This window comes from Antechinus flavipes, chromosome 2 (genome assembly GCF_016432865.1).
Source record: "Antechinus flavipes isolate AdamAnt ecotype Samford, QLD, Australia chromosome 2, AdamAnt_v2, whole genome shotgun sequence".
Lineage (NCBI taxonomy): Eukaryota > Metazoa > Chordata > Mammalia > Dasyuromorphia > Dasyuridae > Antechinus > Antechinus flavipes.
The window spans coordinates 112593243-112620757 of record NC_067399.1 but is presented as its reverse complement, the minus strand read 5'-3'; the positions used below and the strand labels follow the sequence as shown (position 1 = coordinate 112620757).

Genomic DNA, 27515 nt, shown 5'->3' with positions numbered 1-27515 from the left:
TATTATGAAATAATTTGTATCTCTCCATTTCACTGCTATTCAAATATTATGTTGAATCTCGCACTTCTATGCCCTTGTTCACAGACTATCTACCTTTAAAATTCCTCCTTTTCTTCAAAGCACAACTCAGGTACCCCTATTCAAGGCACCATCTTATCCCCCAAACTGTTCATATTCTCCATCCCTTGAAATAGCTTTGCATTACTTTGTATTTACTTGTCTGTGTACTGTTGTATCCATCAATAGAATGTAAGCTTTCTGTTTCCTGCTTTTCTATTTCTGTCACTTAATCCAACAGTCTTATACCTAGTAGATATTTGATAAAAGTTTACTTAATTTAATTATTCTGACAAAAAAGAGATAACAGAAATTTGATAGTTATATAAAGTTTGCAAAGATCTTTAATATATTATTGAATCTAATGCTTCTATTAACAGTCTTGTGAAGTAGATGCTACCAGCATTACAGTAAGCTACTTACAAGTGAGGAAAGGGAGGCTTACAGTAATTAAGTGAGTTACTCAGGATCACATATGAAGTAATGCTGTACATATATAATAAATGCAAATAGCATCTATTATAGCACTTGCAAAACACCTAACATATGCTATCTCATTTGATAGCAAGCTTTGCAATTACATATAAGCCTAAGTTCCTGACTTTTGAGACCTAGATTCTATCTACCATGCCAAATGCTTCTCAGATTAGAAGAGGCAGCAGAGCCAAAAAGAAATTAATAAATACAAAGGGCTAATTTCTAAAAATCAAAATGTCTATAGTTTAGACTGTAAGGTTTTATTACAGATGATTAAATATTATGATGCTATTAGATACTAATATTTATGAATGTAATAATTATAAAATTATATACAGGTTGATATTAATATATTAGCTTTTTAGAATCGAAGACAGGATATGTGCATTTTCAATGATCCATGAAAGTCATCAAATGCATAAAACATACACACACACATATGCATATGTATGTGTGTGTGTGTGTGTGTATAAAGGAGATACTAACTGAAAATATTTTATAAATTTTAAAATATAGATTTTGTGTATATGTCTGAGACTATATATTTTCATAGACCCTCAGTAATATTTGTAGTTAAACTTACCTAATTATGCATACTTCATAAAATATTGCCCCAATCAATATTATTTTGCTACAATATATTTTATTACAATGTTTTGAAACTTGTTTGTGATATCAAGATGATCAGTTATTTAAAATATGGTTTTTATAGAATTACTCTCGTAACTTCACCTAATATTGTGAAGCAAATAATAGGTGGAATATATTAAAAAAAATTTATCCATAATATAAACAATAAGTGATGAATTTAGGAGTGCCGTTTACAAAGTAAAGATTTGTTAAATACTTAAATAAGAGATAGCTGTTTTTATGAAACATTATTTTAATGTATGGAAGAAAGAACTTAACTATAGGATTACTCTGAATAACTCAAATTCAAAATTTTTAAATACAACTTTGCAGAAATATATGTCTGTAAAAAACATATCAATAAAAATGAACATAAGAGAGCAATTTATGAAAGAATATATTTGACAATTACTGGCCTCGAAGCTCCAATTATGAGAATGTGATATTTTTAGACATCTTAAGCAAAAATAAACATTGTTTAAATTGTATGTCTCTGATGTTGGTCTTTGCTGGAAAAGACAAATTCTAATAATGTATCTATCTAACTAGCATACTAGTATTCAAAGTATGATAAACTATTTAGCATGTCAGACTGGTGATTTATTTTTCTTCTCAACATTAATATGCTCAATTACCTTAAACAGTTCTCTAATTTGGATCAGCGAATAATTTAATAAGCAGTTTACTCCTATCTCTTCCCTGACACCTACTTATTCCTTTTGCTCATTGAGTTAAATAAATTATAATGGCAAGTAAGGACCATGATCTAATATATTTCTCAAGGCTATCTGTAAAGATTATACATTTCAAATTGCCCCAAATTAATGCAATATTAGCTCATTCTGCTTAATATTTTTGCTAGGTTTAGAAACTAAACCTAGTTTCTAGGTTTAAAAAGATAATTTATTTTAATGAATACCCACAACAAAAGTTTGTGCCATAGGTGTTATTAATCATGTAAATCTAGTGTAACTATAATAATTGTTAAATATATAGTTAATCTAAACTCATAGCTTTCCCTGATTTGAAAGGCTTGACATATTTTCTCTAGGAACTGTCATATTACCCAAATTAGTTCATTGTTAGGGGCTTTGCAATTGTAGAAAGAAGATAATAGAATATTAAATAAAGATCTACCCTTTTTGTTTTTAGGGACTGCTATTACTATTGTTTATTTTTGACTTCTACTTTATTTCCTTGGGGAAAAAATAGAATTTTCAATATTCAAATTAAATTCATTGTGGTTATGCTTTAGCACTTAACAAGTAAAAGCTTGCAACAGCACAACAAAAAAATCAAAGCATAAATGTCTGAGCAAATTCACTTAAACTGCAGTGTTCTTAGGAAAACAATTTTCTCCTGGGTAAAGTTGAAAAGTATTTCATGGTTTTAAAACTTTACATTCACGCTTACTATAGCACACTAGATAATTTGAGAGGTTCTTAAACATGCCCTACCAAAAGCTTCATTGAATTGATTTTGCCACCATATGGCTAATAAGTACACAACAGTTAGAAACTGTCAAAATATTTTACAGCTTAATTGTAATTACCAACCAAGTCTAGGCATGTACTTAAGTAGGCAGTAGCTACATCTTGAAATGTGAAAACATTAATGGGTTGGTTGCTTTTTATTGTCTTTGAAGTTACACATATAAAGGTACTGAATAAACATAACTTTTTTGTTTTGAATAAATTCTATAAAACATTTCTTATGGATAACTCTTCCACTCTGACAATGATTAACATTAGAAGTGGAAGAGGGATACACAGAACTAAAGGTCATTTTGAATTTTTATGTTTCATGGGTGAAACAAAGCCAAAAATTTCATCCAGTAGTTGCTTCTTTGTACATAGCTTGGCTATTTCTTGGACAGAAGACACTTTCTAGCTTCTTAGACTCCACAAAAGAGTTCACTCCATTGCACATGATTTTCCAGATTCATGATCACTTCCATGCTATGTAGAAACATTTGAGTAGGATTTTTATTAAAGTACTTATAGAAACATAATTAAATATTTTCAACTGAATTGTTAATTCTAGAACAAAATCCTAAAACTCTAATGAGATCACAGTCAAGTTTTCTCTGAAAATTCAAATGGAATATAAAAAATTTATGCCCATTAAATGATTCGCAAACATATGTAGTACTTACTATATTGTTGTGTTTTTTTGGGGGGGGAGGGTTTGACAGTCTACTGATTATTTGGAAAATTAAAGCCTTGTCTGGAAGAGACAAACTTTCCCTGGAGAGTGAAGTACAGGGGGTATTTCTGGTATCTGGGCAGAACTAATATAAAAGAACAACTGTGGTGAAGAAGTAGCGATATACACTTAAGCTGTATATTATATATCAACTGTCTACAAAGTGGCTTCTACCCACACCTTATTCCTTACCAAAAGTGTCCAGGGACCACAGGAAAGCAATAGCTTGAAGCTTTGAAATTGTGACCACCTACTCTTGAGTTCAAGTCTTATCAGAAGATTGTAGCTAGGTCTCCCCTCCCCCCCCTCTCCCCTCCCCCTGCCCCGAAGTAAGAGCTCATATTGCCCATATCAGGAGTTGAGTTGAGTATTCCTTATACCATCCATAAAATTCAAGTAGAATTCATGAGCTAGCCTAGATCTCAACTTTTTAAACTATGGGGTCTTGTAAATGAATGTGGGGAAAACAAAATTATTTATTATCAGTAAGTGTTTGTTTTGTATACCTACTTTATATACTTATATACTCAAGGATTACATAAAAAATTCTCAGGTGAAAAGAGGTTTACAAGTAGAAAAAGTTAAAGAAGCCTTGGTCTAGATGACCTCTGTGGTGTCTTTCAACCCTAAAATGCTAGGATTTTCTATGCAACTATTTTAACCTGTATGTATAAGAAATGAAATAATACCAGCTGCAAAGTAAAAGGAGAATGAATTGTTTGCTACTCTATTCACTGTGCTCTCAATCAAGTAAACATACAATTCTTTCTTTTTTGAACTCCCCCATAATGTTTTAAAAGGAGCTAGTCACTGGAGAAATGTCCATAATATTTTTTTCATTATAAGCAACCTGCAGATCGGAATAGCATGTTTAGGATGAAAAGCTGTCCATAAAGCATTTCAAGGCTTCATATTTTAAATACTGAATTTTCTCATTCAGTAATCAGTGCTAAAGTACACAATAAATGCATCAAAAAGAGATGTTAAAAATTCGAATTCCATGACACTGCAAAAAAAAAAAAAAAGTGGATTCTAATTGGATTTTACTAATGGCATAATATTATACTATAACACAAAATTATTATCATGGCAAAAGAGAAATTATACAAAGTTGCTAAAGAGAGGGAGGGAAATAGCCTAAAGAAAAGCATTGAGTCCAAAACAGGTGATATATTGATTAGCTTGTTGACATTCTTTTAGGCTCCATCATTTCACCCAAATTAGCTTCTTCTTAATGGCTTTGCAATTCTAAAAAGAGAAATGAGCTATCTATCACAAAATTACTCTGGTTACAATGTAAAGACACGTTAAATAGCTTGGTCTATCTACAGACTGGGATAATGGATAGACAGAACTGGAAGCACTGATTGTTGAAATAACCTTGATCATTGAAAGCCAGAAATAGTAAGGGACTTGCACATGTTTATTCATTAGAGGATTAGTTCTAGAGGATACTGGAATAAGTGAACTGGTGGAGCATTGTATTGTTAGATCATGCAATGTTACTGTTACCGTGTATACCATTTTCCTAGTCCTACTTGTTTTATTTTGCATAAGTTCATATAAATCTTTCTAAGTTTTTCTGAGATCATCTGCTCATCATTTTTATACTACAAGAATCCCATCATAATCATATTATACAATTGGTTTTGCCATTCCCCATCTGATGGGCACCCCTCAATCTCCAATTCTTTGCCACTACAAAAAGAGCTGATATGTATGTATGTATAAACATACACACATAACACATACATATATATTGCGTGTATTTATATATATATATATATATATATATATATATATATATATATATATATATATATATATATATATATATATATATATATATTGTGTATATCTATGTGTGTCCGTTTCCTTTTTGGGGGCAGTTAGAATCTCTGGGATTTCTGGATCAAAACACATATAGAGTTTTATACCCCTCTAGACAAAGCTCCAAATTGTTCTCCAGATTGTCTGAATCTTTCTACTACTTTCCTATATCTTCTTCAAGATTTCTCATTTTCCTTTTATTTCACAATAGCCAATCTGATTGGATATAAGGTGATACTTCAAAGTTTTGATTTGTATTTCTCCAATCTAGTGATTTAGAGTATCTTTTAATATAACTATAGATAGCTTTGCTTTTTTTTTTTTATCTGAAAACTGCCTATTTATATCTTTTGACCATTTTCAATTGAGAAAGGACTTGACTGTTTATAAATTTGATTCAGTTCTCTCTTCATTTGAGAAATGAGGCCTTTAGCAGAGAAAGCTATTTATACAAAGAATTATGATAATTGTGTATTTTTTCCATCCTATTTCCCCCTGTTTATCCTTTATCTAAGGCATAATTCTTATTCTTCCCTTCTTGGAGATGGTGGTAGTAATATGGTACAGCTGAAAAACGAGTCTGTAATCAAAGGACTGGAGTGAAATTTACGGTTCTATTTCTGTATATTACAGTTCTCCCTGTATAGTCTTCAATAAGTTACTTAATTTTTCTGGGTCTCAGTTCCAATTGGGGAATGATATGAGTTGGACTAAATGACCTCCAAGATCTCTTCTAGCTCTAAGTCTCTAATCTTTTGATTTTCTGGTTCTCCCCAGTAAACAAAGTATACTTAGCCATACTCTTTAGTACTGGATAATCCTTTTCTTATGCCCCCTGAAAAAAGAGGGCAGGAGGAAAAATGGGCTAACTGGTGACTTCTCACACCCACTTTTAGACTATTCCTTTGCTGTTATCTCACAGCAATTTCTCCTCTGGGTTTCACTCTATTTACTTTTATCACTTGGCCCAAATCTTTTTCAAAGCCATCTATTGGCCTTCAGATTATTTTACAAGTTGGCAACTTGTAACTTTTTTACAAAAGCAACTCCTGGATCTCAATATCATGCATAACTGTGTGACCTGCATAACCCAAAATTACAAAATTCTTCTAACTACAATCTTCTAGCATCCCACTTCCTTCTTTATCCCTCCTATCTGATACACTAATCATGAATTCAATTGCAACCCTTAGCAACTAGGTGATGCAGGGGCTAGAGTGCTGAAGCTGTAGTCAGGAATATCTAAGTTCAAATCCAGTTTCATATACTTACAAGTTGTATGATCACTGGACAAATCATTTAATCTCCAACTTTTTCAACTTCCTCTTCTATAAAAAGAGCATCATAACAATACTTCTCAGAGAAGTAATGAAGAGAAGATGAAATATTTGTAAAGAACTTTGTAAATCTGAAAGTGTTATGTAAACACTAGCTATTATTGTTATTATAGTCAACACAATAAGCATGCCTTAAATTCCTGCCATGTGCTTGGTACTGAGGATAAAAAGACAAAAGAAAAAAATGGTCATGGACCAGTCTATTTGCCAACAGCACTGAATTGCTTCCTCTTGCTGTTCACTAATGTGTATCAATGCATAGAACTGCATCATTTGCATGTTTCTCAAAAAATGGTGCTCTTTGAATCAGGACTTTCTTTTGCATGTTTATAGGTAAACTAGAAAGATGGGAAACACCTCATTCATACAATTCAATTCAACAAGCTTTTGTTAAGCAAAGGCTATGTTCAAGGTGATGTGCCTTGAACTGTCCTCAAGGAGTTTACATTCTGGAATGTACATAGATAATTAAATGCAATATGTATGTACATACACACACACACACACACACACACACATATATAAATTATTTTGAACATTATTTTCTTATTTGTAAAACCTCAAACTTTCATGTGGTTTTAAATAAATTATTAACAAAAATAAGCTTAATTTTAATTCTCATTACTTCCCATATAAAACTTTCATTTATTAATGGCTGAAGTAGATCATTTGTCATTGATTTTATATGACTCTACCTACAAATGATTTTTTCAGTTCACAGATACATTCATTACTACTAATTAAAATGGGAGATGACCATTATTAGAAACCAGATTGTACTAGCACTCAATTTAGATACTTCTTACAGGATTTAAATTTAATCAAAATAACTTATAACTTTATTTTTCCTTTAAAACCAACAAAATTTAATTTTACTTGGAATAAAAGCAATCAATATAAGTGGACTATGTACACCAGAACGGATAGCAGAATCCAACAGCATGTTGTTTATGAGATACACTTGAAATAAAAAGAGACACACAGGGTTAAGATGAGGGGCTGGAGCAGAATCTATGAAGTTAAAAAGGGGAGAGATTGCAATGATGATCGCAGACAAAGCAAAAGCAAAACAGACCCAATTAAAAAGGATAATCAGGGAAATTACACTTTGCTAAAAGGTATCACAGACAATGAAATAATACCAATACTAAATGTTTATACATGAAATGGCATAGCATTCAAATTCTTGAAGGAAAATTCAAAGAATTGCAGGAGGAAATAGACAGCAGACTATACTAGTAGAAATAATGTACCTACCTCTCTCAAACCAAATCTAATAATAAAATAAATGAGAAAGAAATTAAAGAGATGAATATAATTAGCAGTTAAATATGATAGACTTTTAGAAAAAAACTGAATGAGAATAGAAAGGAATGTACCTTTTTTTTAGCTTTACAAGGCACTTCATTAAAAACTAGTCATATATTAGAGCATAAAATCCTCACAAATAAATCCAAAAGAGCAGAAAATAAGTTCACTAAGGAGGATGAGACAACACATCAGAATTTGTGGGATGCAACCAAATGCAGTCATAGGGAGAAGTTTATATCTCTAAAAATTTATGAGAAAGAGAAAAAGAGCAAGAGCAATTGCAATCAATGAACCAGGCGCTGCACCTATAAATGCAATTAAAAAAAAAAAACTAGAAAAAAGAAAAAATGAAAAATCCAATGAAATAGAAATCTTAAAAAAAAAAAAAACAAATCCTAAAAATAAAAGAAAATAAAAGGTCTAAAAGAAAGGAAAATATCTTCTACTGAATTAAGGAATAAAACTAGGAGCTGGTTTTATAGGGAAAAAAGAAAAAATTATATTTTTATTACAAAAAATGGAGAAAATTGCAAATTATCATAAATGAAAAGGCTGAATGCACCATCAATCAAGATGAAATTAAAGCAATTACTAAGTTATTTTGCTCAATTATATGCCAATAAAAGTGATCATTCTAAATTAAATGGATGAATATTTATAAAAACATTTATTGACCTGAGTAAGAGAGGAAGAAATAGCAAACTTAAATACCTTTATCTAAGAAAAGAAATTGAGGGGCAGCTAAGTGGCACAGGGGCTAGAGCACTAGCACTTAAGTCAGGTGGACCTGAGTTCAAATTTGGCCTCAGACGCTTGACATTTCCTAGCTGTGTGACCCTGGGGAAGTCACGTAATCTCAATTGCTTCAGGGGGAAAAAAAAAGAAATTGAATAAGCCATAAGTGAGCTCCCTAAGAAAAATCCTCAGTACTATATGGATCTACAAATAAATTCTAACAGAGATTTAAACAACAATTAATTACAATTCTATCTAAACTATCTGAAAGTGTCTTACTAAATTCGTTCTGACACAAATGTGATTTTATAGAGCTTTTTTTTTTTTTTTTGGCTGAGGCAAAATATCAGAAAGATTGTATAGTTTGACAAGGCTAAAATATTAGGAATGTGGGGATGGTTCAATATTAAGAAAGCCACAGGCATAATTGATGATATCAATAAGAAAAACAAAAATGATGATTATCAACAAATGCAATAAAAGCATTTGACAAAATATAAAATCTATTCCTACTAAAAACATGAGTGATCATAGCAATAAATAGAACTGATCTTAAAATGATGAATAATATCTATCTAGATCCAAGAAGTAAGTATTCTCTGTAATGGGGAGAAATTAACAATATTTCCAATAAGATCAAAGATGAAGCAAGAACATCCATTATCACCATTACAATTCAATATTATGCTTGAGATAAGAAGACAAGAAAAAGAAATCGAAGGAATGAGAATAGGCAATGAGGAAACAAAACTAACGATTTTTTGCAGACATGATAGTATATTCAAACAACCTAAGAACATCAACTGAAAAACTAGTTGAAACAATTTTGAGAGTTGCAGGATATAAAATAAACTTACACAAATCATCAGCTTTTCTGAATATTACCAAGAAAATCCAGCAAGAAGAGATATAAAGAGAAATTCCATTTAAACTAATTGCAGACAATACAAAATACTTGGGAATCTACATGCCAAGATACATACAGGAATCATATGAACACAATTATAAAACATTATTCACACAAGAGGTCAAGAATATCACAGTGAAATGGAGTAATGGATGGAGCACCAGGCCTCTGGTCAGGAAGATGTTTCAATTTGGCCTCAGACTTTACTCTCTGTGTGATGCTATACTTCAGTTTCCTCAATTGTATAATGAGCTGGAAAAGAAAATGACAACCATTCCAGTACCTTTGTCAAGTAAACTCCATATGAGTCGCAAATACTTGAACACAACTATAATAACAGAACAGCAATCTAGGGAATGAATATAAAAAAATATGAAGGAAAGCAACCTACCAGTACCAGTTTTGACTTTTCAGGTCAGGCCTCTCTTAATGACAGGCATTAATTAACTCATAATAATATTTAACCCTTCTATTTTCACAACACTTTAGCTTCTGACAGACGTGTCATCTTTTTTTTCTCCTAGAAGAGTGTAGAAGGCCAGGAGGTAAGACTACATTTCAGGTTTTGAGTCTTAAAGTAACTTGGCTCAACAAAACTCCATTATTGAAATAGCAGAGACTGCTAGTCAATATAATAAATTAATGATCTAGTGACTGAAGCAAAATGCAAACACTACTCTTTGGATTAAAAGCTAAACGTTTGGATTTAAGACAGGAAAGAATGTCCACAAGCAGACTAAAGGTATTTGGAAGAAAAATAACTGAGATAATAAACTTTACTCTGATGCATATCTCAATTACATACATATCAGTCTAAGTAACCAAGATCTGGGACTTACGGGATTTAATCATTTACATCATAGTAATATTTTGTTAGACTACAGGAATTTTAAAAGAGTGTACTTTGTATCAAATTTATGAGCATTTGAGGTATATATATCTGTGTCTCTGATCAATAAGCTTCAAGGAGTCCATAACCAGGACTCTTCCGCCTGGCCCCGGTATGTTGTCACATTCTTCATCACAACAGGAGCTGGACACCAAAAGAAGAGTACGTGTAATTGCTTTGGTTCTCCAAGTTTATCAAAATTAATAATTTTGATATGGTCTTAACCAAATTTTATAGGTCACATCCCTGCTTCCCTCTCTTCTCTAATTTCAATAAGTGAGAAAATATCAGTATCTTTGCTTCCCAAAATTTCCAAAGAATTTGACCGTCCAGTCTAATCATTTTACAGTTATGGAAACTAATATTCCTAAAAAAAAGACTTTGACTTGCCAAAGGACATATACTGACCCAATCTCTAACCTAATACTAGAACTCCCAGTCTTTTCATCACATTATGTTCATACTGATGGTCCACTGACACAATCTAAGGATGTATTATACTATTTATAATTTATTTCTATACATAAAAATCTGACCAAGCTTGTAACATATTAATGGAAAAGATTAAAGTAATAACTAAAACAAACCTAACTAAAGAAAGATTTATGAGGTGAGGATAATTACTTTTAATATGCTTATAACTCATCATGACCAAAATAAGAGAATAGTTATATCTTTTATTTCCAAGTTAAAAAGATTCCTGCCAACTACTAATGTGAACCAAACCCAGCCTTCAGGCAATCAAGGAAAAGACTATCTTTACTCCCAAGCCAATCCAACAAAATATTCTACATTTAATCTCAATCAAAATTTTCAATATAAAACAAATTGAGCAAGATAGAAAAAATATAAAAAAAGAAAAATTATATAAATGCCTAAATTTATAATGTAAATACAAATAATACTTAAAAGATACCACTATCACATAACTGATGCAGAACCTAAGAGACTTTAACATACTTCTTGATAGGTGCAATAATAAAAGATACAATCAACAACAATATTGATCAAATTATTTCAAGATTTTTTTTAAACTGCTCTTTGATAAATTTTACTCTTTTCTTCCTATTTTGTAGGTGACTAAAGTCCACTATATTGACTATCTGAGTCCTTTACCAGTACCATTATTTCATGAGGGTCCTTGCCGCCGTCATATTCACTGTACTACATACCAGTTTAATTCACTCTCCAGATTTCTCATCAGTAGCCTACCTCACAACATGTATGCCTCCCTTTTGGGAGTGCCTATTTTTTAAAATTAAAGTTCTTTTATTTTACATAATTTTCAATATTCATCCTTGCAAAATCTTGTGTTCCAATTTTTTCCCCCTTCCCCTAGATGGCAAGAAATCCAACATATGTTAAACATGTGCAATTCTCCTATACATATTTCTACAATTCTTATGCTGCATAAGAAAAGTCAGATCAAAAAGGAAAAAAGTGAGGAAAAAAAAAACAAAATGCAAACAAACAACAAAAAAGAGTGAAAATCCTATGTGGTGATCCAACTCAATCCTCACAGTCCTTTCTCTGGGTGCAAATGGTTTTCTTCATCACAAGACCATTGGAACTAGCCTGAATCATCTCATTACTGGAAAGAGCCATGTCCATTAGAATTGATCATAGTGTAATTTTGCTCTTGCCATGTAATGATCTTGGAGTGCCTTTTTACATGTGTTTTATCCCATTCAAATATAAGTTCCTTGAGCATAGGAACTATCTTATATACTTGTATTTATAACTCAAATATTTAACAAATTCATCTATTTGTTTGCCATTGATTTCCATCATAGAGCTATTTATCTCATCTTTCTGTCTCAAAGCCTAAAGTATAAAACTTTAAAGAAAAATGATCAAGACTTTTATAGAGAAAAGAATTAAGAATAAATAGTAGTAAAGCAAAACCCCTCCCATCTAAATGTGATCCAAATGCACTTTACTTTCTTTAAAAGATGTGTTTTGAAAGTTCTATGTCAATTTGGATTTTATTTTTTCTCTTAGCTTAGTCTTTTTTTTTTTTCTTTTTTTTTTTTTTACTAGAATAGACAGCTGACATGAAGTTTTTTTGCTCACTAATCTCGTGGTGAAGTTCTATCTGTACTTCAATATTTCAGGACTCTGAAATTTCAGATCACAATTCCTCTATAACTACTTGTTAAGAACTGTTGTTCTGTGGCATAAAAATTCATTACCTTATCAACCTGTTAATGACAACCTCAGAACTTAGACTGATGATTGAATAAAGAAGACAAATGCAGTGCTATCCCTGGGCCTGAAATAAAAAAAAAAAAAAAAAAAAAAAAAAAAAAAAAAAGAAAAGTTTCTAGTTTAGTAGGACTTATCAGAATTTGAGCTCTGTAGGATACCAGGGTTATTTCCACACTGGATGATGAATTTGAGTGAAGCTTTAAACAATTCATAAAATTCCTCAGTGTACTAGGGAAATTTCCTATAGCAAGCCTCCTACAGAATCTTTCTTAAAATAGAACTCTTTTGTATTGTAAACAATCCCCAATAATTTATTTCTCTATTAGGTCTGAATTTTCTTTAAGTTTAGCCTTAAAAGCTATGAATCCCAATTGCCAATACTTGTAGGATCTTGGGCAAACCATTTCAAGTGTGTTTGCTTCATCACCTAAAAATGGGAGTAATTTCATCTGCTACATGTTTGTTATAAGGATCAAATGAAATAACAATTGTTAAAGAACTCTGAAAAGCATTAATATGTGAATAAATACTGTTGTTAGTTACATAAAACTCAATTATTTGTACTACTGAAAAATTGCCAGTTCATATCACAAATAAATAGAATCAAACCGGGCTTTTGAGTCAGGAGACTTGGGTTCAAGTCTTACTTCTACCACTACCATGTGAATTAATTTCTCTAAATTTTTCTGTAAAAGATGAGCAAATTGGACTACACAAATTCTGCAGCTTCTTCAACTCTAATTCACTTTTTACTCTCAGCCAATATAGGCAAAAAAATTTTTGCCAATGATTTCCAAGCTTTTTTAGAGTCTCTTTCATTTTTCTCTTGGCATGATCTATTCTTTTAGGCTTTCATTTGGTTCCAAATACTACTCTTACTAGTAAGAGTAGTAAAGAACAGATCATGCTTTTCTTGCTGTGCCAGAACCAAGCAGTGGGGAGATGTTTCAATTTATTTCTCACACTCTGCCTGAGTGAATAAACAGAGAGCGTCAATCACATAATCTAAAGTTATTTAATATTATTTAAGGAAAGGATCATGAGAAGATATTATTAAGCTACACATTATGCTTTTTAATTTTCTTTATTATAATGGATTCGCTTCTTATCCATGTATTCTCCTGCCACATTGTCAGAGATATATCTCATTTTGAGATGGGGTCTGATTTTTCCAACTGGGCATTAGCCTTCTCCTTTTTATAATTATATTAAAGTATGAATTCTGGAGTCAGTGAGACTTATTTTTCTGAGTTCATATCTGACCAGTTTCTTCACTTGTAAAATAATTTGAAAAGGAATGGCAAATGATTTCAGTATCTTTGCCAAAAAAATTCCAAATGGGGTCATGAAGAGTTAGACATAACTGAGATGACTGAAATAAATGAATTCTGAAGTCCCTATATAATTCCCTTTTTTTCTACTTCTAGATCTTTAATAAAAGAAATCTCAAATGGTAGAAAACCAAGATGGAAAAAAAGTCTTTTATCTTTGAGAAGCTCTTAAGATTATATGGATGCAGCATCTTCTTTTCTATGACCTTTATTATAATCATCTTATTGCCCAATGTGGTCTTTTTTTTTTTTTTCTGTTACCAATCTAACTTTCTACCTATCTTAAGATTATTGTCTCTATATCATAAGCAAAACCCACGAATTCTTTTTGTCCCTCCTCTAGTGATAATCTTGCATTTTTCCTTGGCTTTAACATGTATATATGATTTATATTGTCCAAGATAAAATGCTGATAAAAACAAAAATTACATTTTAGAACTGAAATGTATTACAAACTAGAAATCAGTTTATTATATAGAAGCCCATAATGATAACATGACTTGTCTATGATCATACAGCTACTTGGTATCAGAGCCATTATTAAACCCATGTCTTCAGACATACAATCCTGACCCTTTTCATTATGTGTCCCTTCATCCTGGCAAAATCCCTACTTAGGTAATTACTTTTGGTCAACCCCCTATAATTATGGCAGGATACAGAATTTTTCTTTATTCCATGTCAAACTTGTGACAAGAAGTGTTATGTGCACCACTGCACTGCTGCAGCATTTCATGTAAGAAATAATATTAGTTCTGTTATCTGAGGTAACCCTTGTGCTTAATAGCTTTCACTTTCCATTTGTACAGCTTTTTGGAATTATCTAGCAAAAGTCTTATGTGAATATAAATATATGATTTGGGATCAATAAGCTCATTCCCAAGAGTTAGACTATACACAATATAAGGAGATTATTTATCACTAGACTTAAAGAACTTTACATTTTGAAACAGACAAGGTATGACCCCATAAATTTTTCCCTAAATTATTGGAAAACACTTTTAAAAGTTACTCTTGTTTTTCCCCTCTTGTCCTTTTACAATGGCAATGGAAATTGTACTCCCTGCCCATGAAATCATGGGAGAAGGGAAAGGGTGCTTAAATTAATAGTTTCAATTTTTAAGACTTATGCTATATATATACACATACATACACACACACATACATACACACAATAAAACTCCAGTAATTTGGTTTAGCAATAGAGCAGATATAATACAATGATACTTATTTAATAAAAAGTTTTTTTTAAAATCTCTTTGAGAGGAGAGAATAAAATTTAGAGCTACTCCATTGAAACTAGATTGTTCTGAATAGACTCAATTCAAAATTGACTTGTTATAGTACAATACTGTATTTGTTTTGATAAATTCTAAATTTATAATAAGTTAGTATAAGCTGAATTGAAGTTAATCAATGCTCTCTGAGGTAAATATTTTATAAGCAAACTAATAATGTGAATAAAATTATGGGAAATATTCTTAAACTATTTATAATGTAAGGATTGTATAACAATCACATGCCTATTATGATATATTAGTTGTGCCCAATTAAAGTTGTTTCAGAAGACTTCTACTCAGTATTATACTACAAATTAAAATTATTTTATATACATAAAAGTAGTAAAATAATATTTCTATAAAACTAATCATATTTCACATCATTTACTACTTAAGAATACACTTCTCCTAGCTAAATGTGAATTAATAAGGCTTTGCTATGTAGTTTACATGTGGATGGTCCTATATGAAAGGGAATATTACTAAAAAGTTTTAAAATAAAGTTCTAGGCAATTTTTTAAAAAATGGAAAACATATACTTTTTCCCTTTTTAAATCACATAATTACTAATAACTCTCAAGAATTCATAGATCATGAGGCAAAGTTAGATTTCAAGATGAGAATGGAGATTGTGAGATTTTTAATATGTGTGTGTGTGTGTTATGAGTTCAAATGTTGGAGTTCTTGTTCTTCTCAAGGCAGAGCCGGTTTAGAGGCTTGGAGCCCTTCGAATGTCTCCAAATCCAAAGGTTCTGTCCTTCAGCCTCTGCCTCTGCTTTCTTCTGCCTCCAACCAAGACAGAGATGGAAGGTCTCTCTTATCTCCTTCTGGGGAGCCCAGCACCAACTTGCCGCGGAGAGAGGGCTTCTGGCGTAGCTCCACTGAAATCCGTCAAAGTGTTCTCTGCACCAGAGTCGTTCCTCTCGAGTCCAGCGCGATCAGCCAGCCAAGAGGAAAAAATGTATTCTGCCAGAGATCCCTCATCGCTGGCCTTTTATCTGCCTCTTCTGAGAGAATGGGATTATGGGTTTTCTCCCATAGTGCTCTCTGGCCCAATGAGCTTTAAGGGAGGTGTGGACTCCCTTGAAGTTAGAAAGTGTACTTTGTGAAGCTAGCATACTTGTGGACTCCAATGAGTAAAGGTGTGAACATAAGCCTTGTATTAATTAGTTCTACTTAGTACCTTGTTTCAGGTTCTGGCCAAAACATCTTCTTGTAAGATTAGATCAACTCTAATTAGTTAGCAGTTAGTAAGGATTCCAACATGTGTGTATATATATAATATGCATATATAAAAATATACTTAAGTATTGTAATGACAAATTTAAATATGAATTCATCAAATAATGTATTCAAATTCTAATGTGAATAATTTTTCAATTTATTCACATTACATAAATAAAACATCAATGATTAATTTTTTTCTTAATGCAATACTCTCATAAGCATTAGAATCATAACTTTTATATTCCAATTAGAAAACAACTAGTAAATTTGTGATTAATAATTTTGGTGGGAATTTATTAACTTATGAAATTAATTTATACTTTATACATTTAAAACTTTAGGAGCTATTTTTAAACAAAGAGATTCTTGATTAAACTTCAAGACAGAAAGTAATGCTCTACCTACAATAGGAGATGTAAAGAAAATGCCAACATAACCTTACTAACATAAAAGCCATTGTGTATTTATTAATCCTTAGATTACAACTCTTAATCCAAGTATTTAAAATAGTTTATATGCCATATAACAATTTGATAAGAGATGACCTGGTTATATTTACCTATGAATAGACAAAAATAATCTAAACTCTTTGTTTAACTGTTTTTATCAAACTCTTCATATATACCATACAATAAGGCATTAGGTGTGATATCCAACTGCTCCATTAAATCAACTCTTTAATTATTTCTGAGGTTTCCATTCAAACCCACATGGTTTAGGTTTGTTCTTCAGACATTTCTAGTTGGCGTTTATGCAAAAAAAATGTGTCAGGTAAGTAGTTTCAGAAAAACTAAATCCATGCTATATAAAGCATTTATGTAAAATGGCTATAATTTCAGGTTTATCATAAGTGTGCCTTGGCACACTAAGCAAAATAGTCCAATAACTCTATGCAATCTTACAGATCATTTTCCTCTGTATTTCTCAGCATTAAATTATTTAATGTACAGTGATTTCTCTTTTTTCTATATTACTCTCTCTTGGTGATCTCAACAATTCCCATGGGCTCAACCATCATTTCTATGCAAACTACACCAAGATTTACATTTTTAGCTTCAGTCTCTCTCCTGAAATCTAGTTTTACATTACCAAATTCCTACCGGATATCTCCTACTTGGATGATATCCCACAGATTTTCAAACCAACCATGACAAATACAAAACTCATTATCTTTCCTCCAAAACACTCTGACATTCCTAACTTTCTAATTTCTGTTGAGGGTGATACCATCCTACTAGTCACATAAATTCACAACCTTAGGAATTATCCTCAACTCTTCACTCTCTCACATCCACACAAACACACACATGCAGAAATATACATATACACATATATTTTATATTTAATTCTCTATGTATGTGTGAACTTTTGGGGTAAAAGATGGCTTCATTTTGTTTTTGTAATCCCAGAGCCTAGCACAATGCCTGTCAATAATAAGTATATAAAAAAATATACTTGCTGAATGAATTATCTACACTAATTAAAGAAAGTGGAGACATGCATAATGGATTGCCTTTGGGTTTTTTCTTTCATTTACACTTCACTTACATAAATTTCATTCTGAAAATGAACTTTAAGCAAAAAGACTTAAGAAAAGTTGCCCAATTTTCCCACTGGAACTCTTTCTCTATTCTTATCTGTAGCATAATTCATGATGGAAAAAGTTTGCTTCTCAGATTGATGTCAAGTGCCAGCCTTAAAACAGAGGTAGTGACTCTGTTTTAAAAGGGTTGCAATTGAATGCCAAATGAGATATCAGAAGAGCAAATAATTACAGAGTATTAAAGGTGCTGTCAAATTTAAAGGTACTGTATAACAGCAATACTATCTGGATAATCTTGATTATATCAGTATTTATGTAGCACTCTTAGATTTGCAAAGGGCTTTACATACTTTCTCATTTGATGGTCACAAGACACAATGATATAGGTGCTAATAGTATCCCTATGTAGATGAAGAAACTGAGTTAGAGGAAATTAAGTGACTTGCCCAGAGTGATTGATATAGCTAGTAAGTATCTGGAGGCAGGATTCAAATTGATTTAGCTCTTCCAGACTCCAAGTCTCAAGCTACAAAACATTAAATCTACTAATTATTAAGCCCTCTTTAATCAGGTATCACTTTCCATCCCAAGAATAGTTAGATTCATGGTATTCAAATAACTTCTGTTTACATGAGTTATAATTATAGGTATTTACTATACTAGAAATTAAAATGTCTTAAATTATTACAAAAAAGCTTTGACCTGATGGATACCTTGAAAGAGTCTCAAGAACTCCTATCCTCAGAGAACTGTTACTCTATGACTTTGAATTCATTCAAAACCATTGCTTTTGAGCCCCCACTGATGTTTCCTTTTTTTTCTAGTTAGTCAGAAAACATAATTCAGAGCAAAGATATTTCATGAAATAGCATAGGTAAGAAAAGGTGAAACAGAACATTCCTGCCAGAAACATAAGGCACACTCTATTACTAATATACATACCACTGAAGCATACATAGGGTTAATGAAAGAGGGGTATACAAAAAAAGGAATTAATTTCAACTAAGTCACATTCATGAAAGAGTAGCTAATTTCTCAGATGTTGCAGTACCACTGATATCTTTTGATAATGTCACAGTATTACTCTTACTGTGTCCACTAGATCCCATTGGTCTCAATGTTCCTAGGGACTGGAGGGCATGTAATCTCAGTCAGGAATTATTTTATTCATTTCAGAGTGGCTTCAGGGGATAGTATCTCTGCTGGGTATTGCTCTGCTGGTCTCAGATGGTTTTATGATTGATGAAAGCCCACATTGGTGGGTATTGTTTCATACCACTAGAACCTGAGATCATCTCTCAAGGATCATATTTTGAGGCAAGACAGGCTAGAAACTTTCACCAAAAAGAGCAAACTGATAATTCTTTACTTTTAGTCATGACATCCAGCTAACAAAAAACATGCACAGTTCACCCAGACTATCAGAAAGACTAAGTACGGGTGTAGATTTGCTGGTAATCATCTGCTATGAATAACAGTTAAATCAAGGTAAAAACAACTATTTTCTCAGGCTTATCATGCAAATGAACTTAAAACTAGAAGAAAAAAGTTAAACTAAAAAGCAAAGGTTCTTTATTTACCTAGAATTCTACCTTTATTATGCACATTTGTCACTTGTATTGTTTGGATGCCATACTTTGGCCACTGAAAAACCTTTTAGTCCTCATATATAAGAATGGGAACATGAACTCCACATCATAAATAATCAGTGCTCATTTTCAAATGTGTCATTTTTGCCTTTATGAAAGTACATAGTATGCTTTCCATGAAGCATATAACTCAGGGATCATTTACTGAAGACTTTGGGTAATATAAAGGAGAGAGTATGTGATATGAAATCAGAGAACCCAAATTCAAATTTCAGTTCTAACCATTTATTGTCTGGATGAATCCCTTAACCATTCTAGAACTCTGTTTCCTGATCAGTAAAATGGGGGAGAGTTAAACTATATTACCTTTAAGATTCCTTCCACTTCAAAGTCCCATAATCTTTTTCTACTTTTTCTTGGTCTCTTCACACTGTGTGACAGTCATCCTTTTGGAATCTACTCTAAGAAGATATGTGAATGAAAACTGATTGGAACAGATGAATTTTAAGAAATGTTTTCTATATAAAGTCATTAAAATGTATTGAATCAGGGCAGTATCATCATATACAAAGAGATAGATAACCAGAATATTAATAATGTCCTATTTCAATGATAAAATTCTGAATTTGATTTCACAAATATTCATTAAAGATTGAGGCTTTGAGGCAGAAATATACAATGATTAACAAGACACAGTGTCCCTGCATTAAAGAAGTTTACAATCCATGGAAAGAGAGCAATTATTAAGTATTTATTAAGTACTTATTTTGTACCAGGCACTAGGAATACAATGCCAAAAAAAAAAAAAAATACTGCCTATTTTCAAGGTCTTTAGAAACAATTTCAAGGGCAAATCACTAATAGCTCAAGGGGAAAGGAAAAATCTCATGTGCATGGTAGTGTTTAAGCTGAGTTTTGAAGAAATATTGAGATCGTAAGAGTAGAGTTAAAGAAGTAGTACCCAGGCACGGGGAACAGCCTGTATAAAGGCACAAAGGTGGGGTACAGATCTTTATGAGTAAGGAACAACAAAAGGATAGGTTGGCCGATATACATGCACACACACATACATATAACTATACATACACACATAGAATTCATCTATAATTGTAAGACAGGTTATGAGAATAATTATAGATAGGGTAAAAGTAAAATGCTAGGGATGCATAGAAAAAGTAAAGCTTACTTCTGGCTAAAGGATTTATAGGAGATACAATATTTGAAGGATAATAGTCATCACATCAATCAATTTAATTAAAAAAACATTTATTAATTAATCATTCAACACATTTTTGCTAAACATCTGCTATGTGTCAAACAATATAGAAAGCAAAGAAAATACAAATAAAGAAACAACCTCTACTTTCTTGTTTTTAAATTCTGAACTTGGGACCTTTAAAACTCTTTTATCTTTAATACTAAATTAAATAAATATTTTTCCTTATAGAAGGTAGGCAATAATTGTATCTGAAACAGTAAATCTACATTATGTACAATTTGCTTTTTCTTCTGAATAAATTCAACATATAAGTAGGAGTGTGCTAAAGATAGTTCATACAGGCTCATGAGTACTGATTGTTAAATCTTCAGTGAGAGTATTTATGCCTTTGAAATAAGTGAACACTACAAACTGGAGCTTGATTTACTTTATTATTTCTAGATTTAAGAAAGTGACAAGAAACTTGTTAATAATACACATTAAACTTAAAAGTGTGTGAAGACATTTTTTATTTTTATAGAATCAGTTGTTAAACATTTCCCAACAATCTTTTGTTTATAGTTTCCTAGCAAATTGAACAGCCTTGAAAGCTGTCCTCTTCTGTGCATTTTCAAAAATTCTCCAATGGTCGTTTTTATATTTTCTTTTTCTTTTAGCAACATTATTGCTATCTACATTTCTCCTCCCAAAATTAAGAATTAAAAAACCTCTTGAAACAGTCAAGGAAAACCCTGGCAACTAGTCCATTCTCTCTCTGTTAGGGGGTACATTGCCTGATTCATCATAAGTCTTATGGAATTGTGATTGGTCAATGGATCAATCACATTTCTTAAATAATTCAAAACTGTTTTTCTTTACAATGTTATTGTCACTGAATCAAATCTCAGCACTGCTTACTTCATTTGGTATCAGTTTAGACAAATCTGAGATTTTTCTGAAACTATTACTTTCATCATTTCTTACAGTTCATCAATGTTCTGTTACATTCATATACCAGAATTTTTTTAGCCATTCTTGAATTAATAGTCATTAGTTTTCAGTTTGTTTGCCACTACAAAAATAGCCATTACAAATATTTTTTGTGCATTTGTTCTTGGGTGATAGAAACAATATTCTAGCTCCTATACATATTTGAGGCTAATTTTTTCTTTTTTTATTATTATAATTTTTTATTTACAAAACATATGCATGGGCAATTTTTCATCGCTGACCCTTGTGAAACTTTCTGTTCCAACTTTTCCCCTCCTTCCCCCCCCACCCACTCCACTAGATGGCAGGCAGTCCAATACATGTTAAATATGTTAAAGCATATGTTAAATACAATATATGTATACATATTTATACAGTTATCTTGCTGCACAAGAAAAATCGGATTTAGAAAGAATGTAAAAATAACCTGAGAAGAAAAATAAAAATGCAAGCAAACAATAATAGATAGAGTGAAAATGCTATGTTGTGGTCCATACTCATTTCCTATAGTTCTTTCACTGGGTGTAGCTGGTTCTTTTCATTACTGAACAATTGAAACTGATTTGGTTCATCTCATTGTTGAAGAGAGCCATTTCCATCAGATTTGATCATCATATAGTATTGTTGTTGAAGTGTATAATGATCTCCTAGTTCTGCTCATTTCACTTAGCAATCATTCATGTAAGTCTCTCCAGGCTAATTTTTTCTAAAAAATTATTGGGATATTCTTCAAGAATTGATTGGCTGAGTAGATTAAGCATAAGGTGATTAACATAATTTCCTAACTGCCTAAATATAAAGTAGCCAAGTGGAACTCAAGGTGCACTATGAAGCTTGGATCATGGATCTCAATGGATAACTCAAACAAGGGAACTCACCTTAGCTAAAATCAACTTGCGATATTCTCAATGGCCATCATTGTCAAATATCCTTCAGCTATGGTTAAGTAAAAAAAAGAAAAAAAAAATATATATATATATATATAATTCTTGTTCTTAACTATTGGATGAACTAGGAAGGAGTACTCCTTTAGTTCCAATATCAAACCTAAATTATCAGGTGACTGACTTCAATTAGGACCAGTCCTACACATGTCAAAATTTTTTCTTTTTTTTTTTAAAATTTTTCAATTTATATGCTATCCCAGTATTAATTTTTTTTTATAAAACAAAAAATTTTTCTAAAAATATATCACATTATATTAATGTTACTAGACATACTTACATACAGAACATTCATACCTAAACCCTAGGTATGAATGTTCTGTATGTAAGTATGTCTAGTAACATTAATCATAGAATCATAGAATATATGGTCAGAGTTCCAAAATGCTTTCTAAAATTAAAATGATCAGACCCCAGTGATGAGTAACACATTGAATCTCCAAATATATGACTCAAGGGAAACATAAAAAAAAAGATTAAAAAAAAAAGAAATAAAAATTCAATAAAAGATTCAATAAGGTCAAACTGTTTATATTTTCATATGGCAAGATAATATTTGTAACCCATAAGTTTATTTAATTAAGGGCAATTAAAAGGAGTATAAATAGATAGAGGGTGTAGATATAAGGAAATTTTGATTGGGTAATACTTCAAAAAACAAAATACAGTATGACAAAGAAGATTGTACTGCAAGAAGGAGGGGGAAAATACAATGGAATACATTATCTCACATAAAAGAGGCATTAAAGAGATATAATGGAGGGGGAGATGTCAGCGGGAGTGGCAGTCAAAGCTTAAACCTTACTCTCATCAGAATTGATTCAAACAGAGAACAATCTATCTTACTCTATAAGGAAATAAAAAGGTATGAGAATAATAGAAGGGTGGGGAGGTGTGGATAGAAAAAAGGGAACTTTGGTGTTGGCTGTGATCACTTTTGAGGAGGAACAAAATGAGGGTAAGGGGGAGAATAAATAATGGAAAAATAGCATGCAGAGAAATAGTTATCACAACTATTAATGTGAATGAGATAAACTCACCCATAAAACAAAAGTGGACAGCAGAATGGATTAAAAACCAAAATCTTACAATTTGTTGCTTACAAAACCATATTAGAAACACAACCACACACAAAATAAAGTTAAGGGGCAAATATAATCTTTTAGACTTTAGCTGTGGCAAAGAAATCGGGAGGTAGCAATCATGATCTCAAACAAAATAAAATTAAAAATCTAATTAAAAGAGTTAAGAAAGAAAAATACCACAAGCAATGAAGTAATATCAATACTAAACATATATATGCATCAAATAATATAGCATCTAAATTTCTGAAACACAAGTTCAATGATTACAAGAGGAAATAAGACAATAAAACTATAGTACTGGAGGATCTCAACTTTCCCCTAGCAGAACTAGATAAATCTAACCATAAACTAAATTTAAAAAGAAGTTTAAGAGATGAATAAAATTCTGGAGAAATTAGGTATGTTTGATCTCTGAAGAAAAATCAATGGGAATAGAAAATATACCGTTTTTCTCAGCAGAACATGGTATCTGCACAAAAACTGACTGTACACTGGGATATAAAAACCTTACAATCAAATTCAGAAAAACAGAAATAGTATATGCATTCTTTTCAGATCATTATGCAATAAAAATTACAGTCAATAACAGACAATGGGAAAATAGATAAAAATTAACTGGAAACTAAATAATCTATTTCTAAAAAATAAGTGGGTCAAAGAATAAATTATAGAAACAATTTATAACTTCATTAAAGAAAATGACATACACAAAAAATGAGTAAATGAATAAGCTTGTAGCTTATCCATATTATAGCTAATGCTTGTTGATAATTTAGATAAATATTATTTACCTAAATATTATACATTTTGGAGCAAAATTTATGATACAGTAAAAAAAAATGGGAAAATTTATACCTAAATATTTACATAAATAAACTAGAGAAATATAAAATCAATAATGGCATATATGGCAATAATGGCAATGGGCATACAGCTAAAAAAAAAAAATAGAAAAGCACAAATTAAAAATCCCGAAGTAAATATCAAATTGGAAATCCTGAAAATCAAAGAAGAGATTAATAAAATTAAAAGCTTTATGAAACTGGTTTTATGAAACAAATCAATAAAATAGATATAAATCATTGTTAATTTGATTTTAAAAAGGAAGGAAACTAAATTACTAGTATCAAAAATCAAAGCAAAGAATTTACTACCAATAAACAAGAAATTAAAACAATTATTACAAGCTATTTTGCCCAATTATATGCCAATAAATTTGCCAACAGAAATGAAATGGAGAATATACAAAATTAACATTAACAGGAAGAAGAAATAGAATATTTAAGTAACCCAATCTTAGAAAAAAGAAAATGAACAAGCCATCAATGAATTTTCTAAGAAAAAATCTCCAGGGCCAGACGGATTCATAAGTAAATTCTACCAAACATTTAAAGAAAATTAATCCCAATACTATATAAGCTATTTGGAAAAACAGCCATCAAATTCCTTTTATGGCACAAATATGGTATTTGTAGCTAAAGCAGGAAGAGTCAAAACAGAGAAATAAAATTATAGAACAATTTAACTAAGGAATATTTATATAAAATATTAAATAAAATAGTAGCAAGTACATTAGAGCAACATATCACAAGGATAATACATTTTGACCAGAAGGGATTTATATCAAGAATTCAGGTCTGGTTCAATATTAGGAAAACTATCAGCATAATAGACCATATCAAAAACAAAACCAACAGAAGATATGATTATATCGATAAATACAGAAAAAGCCTTCAACAAAACATAGCATCCATTCCTGATAAAAACACTAGAGCTCATAATAATAAATGGTACTTAACTAAAAATGATAAATAATATTTATCTAAACTATCAACAAGCATTATCTATAATATGGATAAGCTACAAGCCTTCCCAAAATAATCAGGGCTGAAACATGGATGCCCATTATCATCTCTATTATTCAATACTCTACTAAAAATATTAACTTTAGCAACAAAAGAAGAAAAAATAGAAGGAATTAGAATAGGCAATGAGAAAACAAAACTATCACTCTGCAAATAATATGGTATTATATTTACAAGCCTTAGAGAAGCAACTAGAAAATTATTTGAAATAATTAACAACTTTAGCAAACTTGCAGGATACAAAATAAATCATTAGTATTTCTATATATTATCAATAAAATCCAGCAGAAAGAGATAAAAAGAGAAATTCTATTTAAAATAATTGAAGAAAATATAAAAACCTTGGGAGCCTACCTGCCAAGAGAAACTTAAGAATTATATGAACACAATTAGAAAACATTTTTCACACAAATAAAATCAGATCTAAACAGTTGGAAAACTATTCATTGCTCATGGGTAGACTAAGTCATTATAATATAATTGACAATTCTTCTTAAATTTTTTCAGTGCCATGCCAACCAAACTACCAAAAATTGTACTATAGAGCCAGGAAAAAAATAATAAATTCATCTACAAGAATAAAAGCTCAAGAATGTCAAGGGACTCAATGGAATAAAAATATCAACAAAGATTATCTAGCTGTACGAGATCTCAAATTGTATTATCAAAACAATTTGTTACTGGACAAGAAATAAGATGGTGGGGGGATCAGTGGAATACATATTACAGTATTGTAAATGACCACAGTAATCTAGTATATAAGCCCAAAGATTCAAGTTTTGGAACAAAATCTCATTATTTGACAAAAACTGCTGGAAAAACTGCAAAACAGTATGACAGAAACTAGGAATAAACCAACATCTCATACTGTAATATTTGGGTAAGGTTACACATAAAGGGTGAAACCACAAGCAAAGCATGGAATAATTTATCTGTCAAATTTATGAATATGGGAAGACTAGGATCAAAGAAGCCAGAGGAAACATTACAAAATATAAAATAGATAATTTTGATTTTATAAAATTAAAAAGTTCTTATGCAAACAAAACCAATATAACCTAAATTATAAAGAAAGTAGAAAATTTAGGAAAAAATTTAAAACAAGGCCTTCTAATAAAGGCCTCATATAACGAACTGAGACAAATTTATAAAAACACATGGTCAAAGGTCAAAGGATATAACAGGCAGTTTTCAGACAAACACTAAATCACTACTGATTACAGAAATGCAAACTAAAATAACTGACGTGGCATGTCACACCTATCAATCATATGTATGATTCTAGACAATCTCAAAGTAGTAATGATGAAACATATCTCCAGACAAAAAACGGGTATTGCTTGAATATAGATCGAAGCATGCCATTTTTCACTTTCTTTCTTTTTTTTTTATTCAAGTCTTCTTGTACAAAATGATTAATATAGAAATATTTTACATGACTGCATATAAAATGCAATCAGATATATCTGATTGCTTACTGTCTCATGGAGGGAGAAAGAGAAAGAGGAAAGGAAAAAGTTTGGAACTCAAAAAATTTAAAAACAATGTCAAAATGGTTTTAACATGTAACTAAGGAAAAATAAAATAAAATGATGACAAATTTATATCATATCTGGCAAATGTTTGTGACCCATTATAAATCTTTCGGTCATCTGTCTTTTATCCATGTTGTGGTAGACACCTTTTCAGGATTCACTTTTGCAATACCAGCAGCAAAAGAGACAGCCCGAATGGTCACTGAATTTCGCACACAAGCATTTGCTATTATGGGTGTGCCACAAGCAATAAAAACAGACAATGGTCCTGTATATACCTTCAAACATTTTGCACACTTTTGTGCACAGTAGAAGATTTTATACATCACTCGCATACCCTTT

The 27515-nt window shown here is 31.1% G+C and overlaps 1 protein-coding gene across 15 annotated transcripts in view; it reads right to left on the bottom strand.

Annotated features, from left to right (window-relative positions):
- The window catches only part of EHBP1 (EH domain binding protein 1), a 394259-nt gene that overhangs the window by 146888 nt on the left and 219856 nt on the right, over positions 1-27515 (bottom strand). The window lies entirely within an intron of this gene.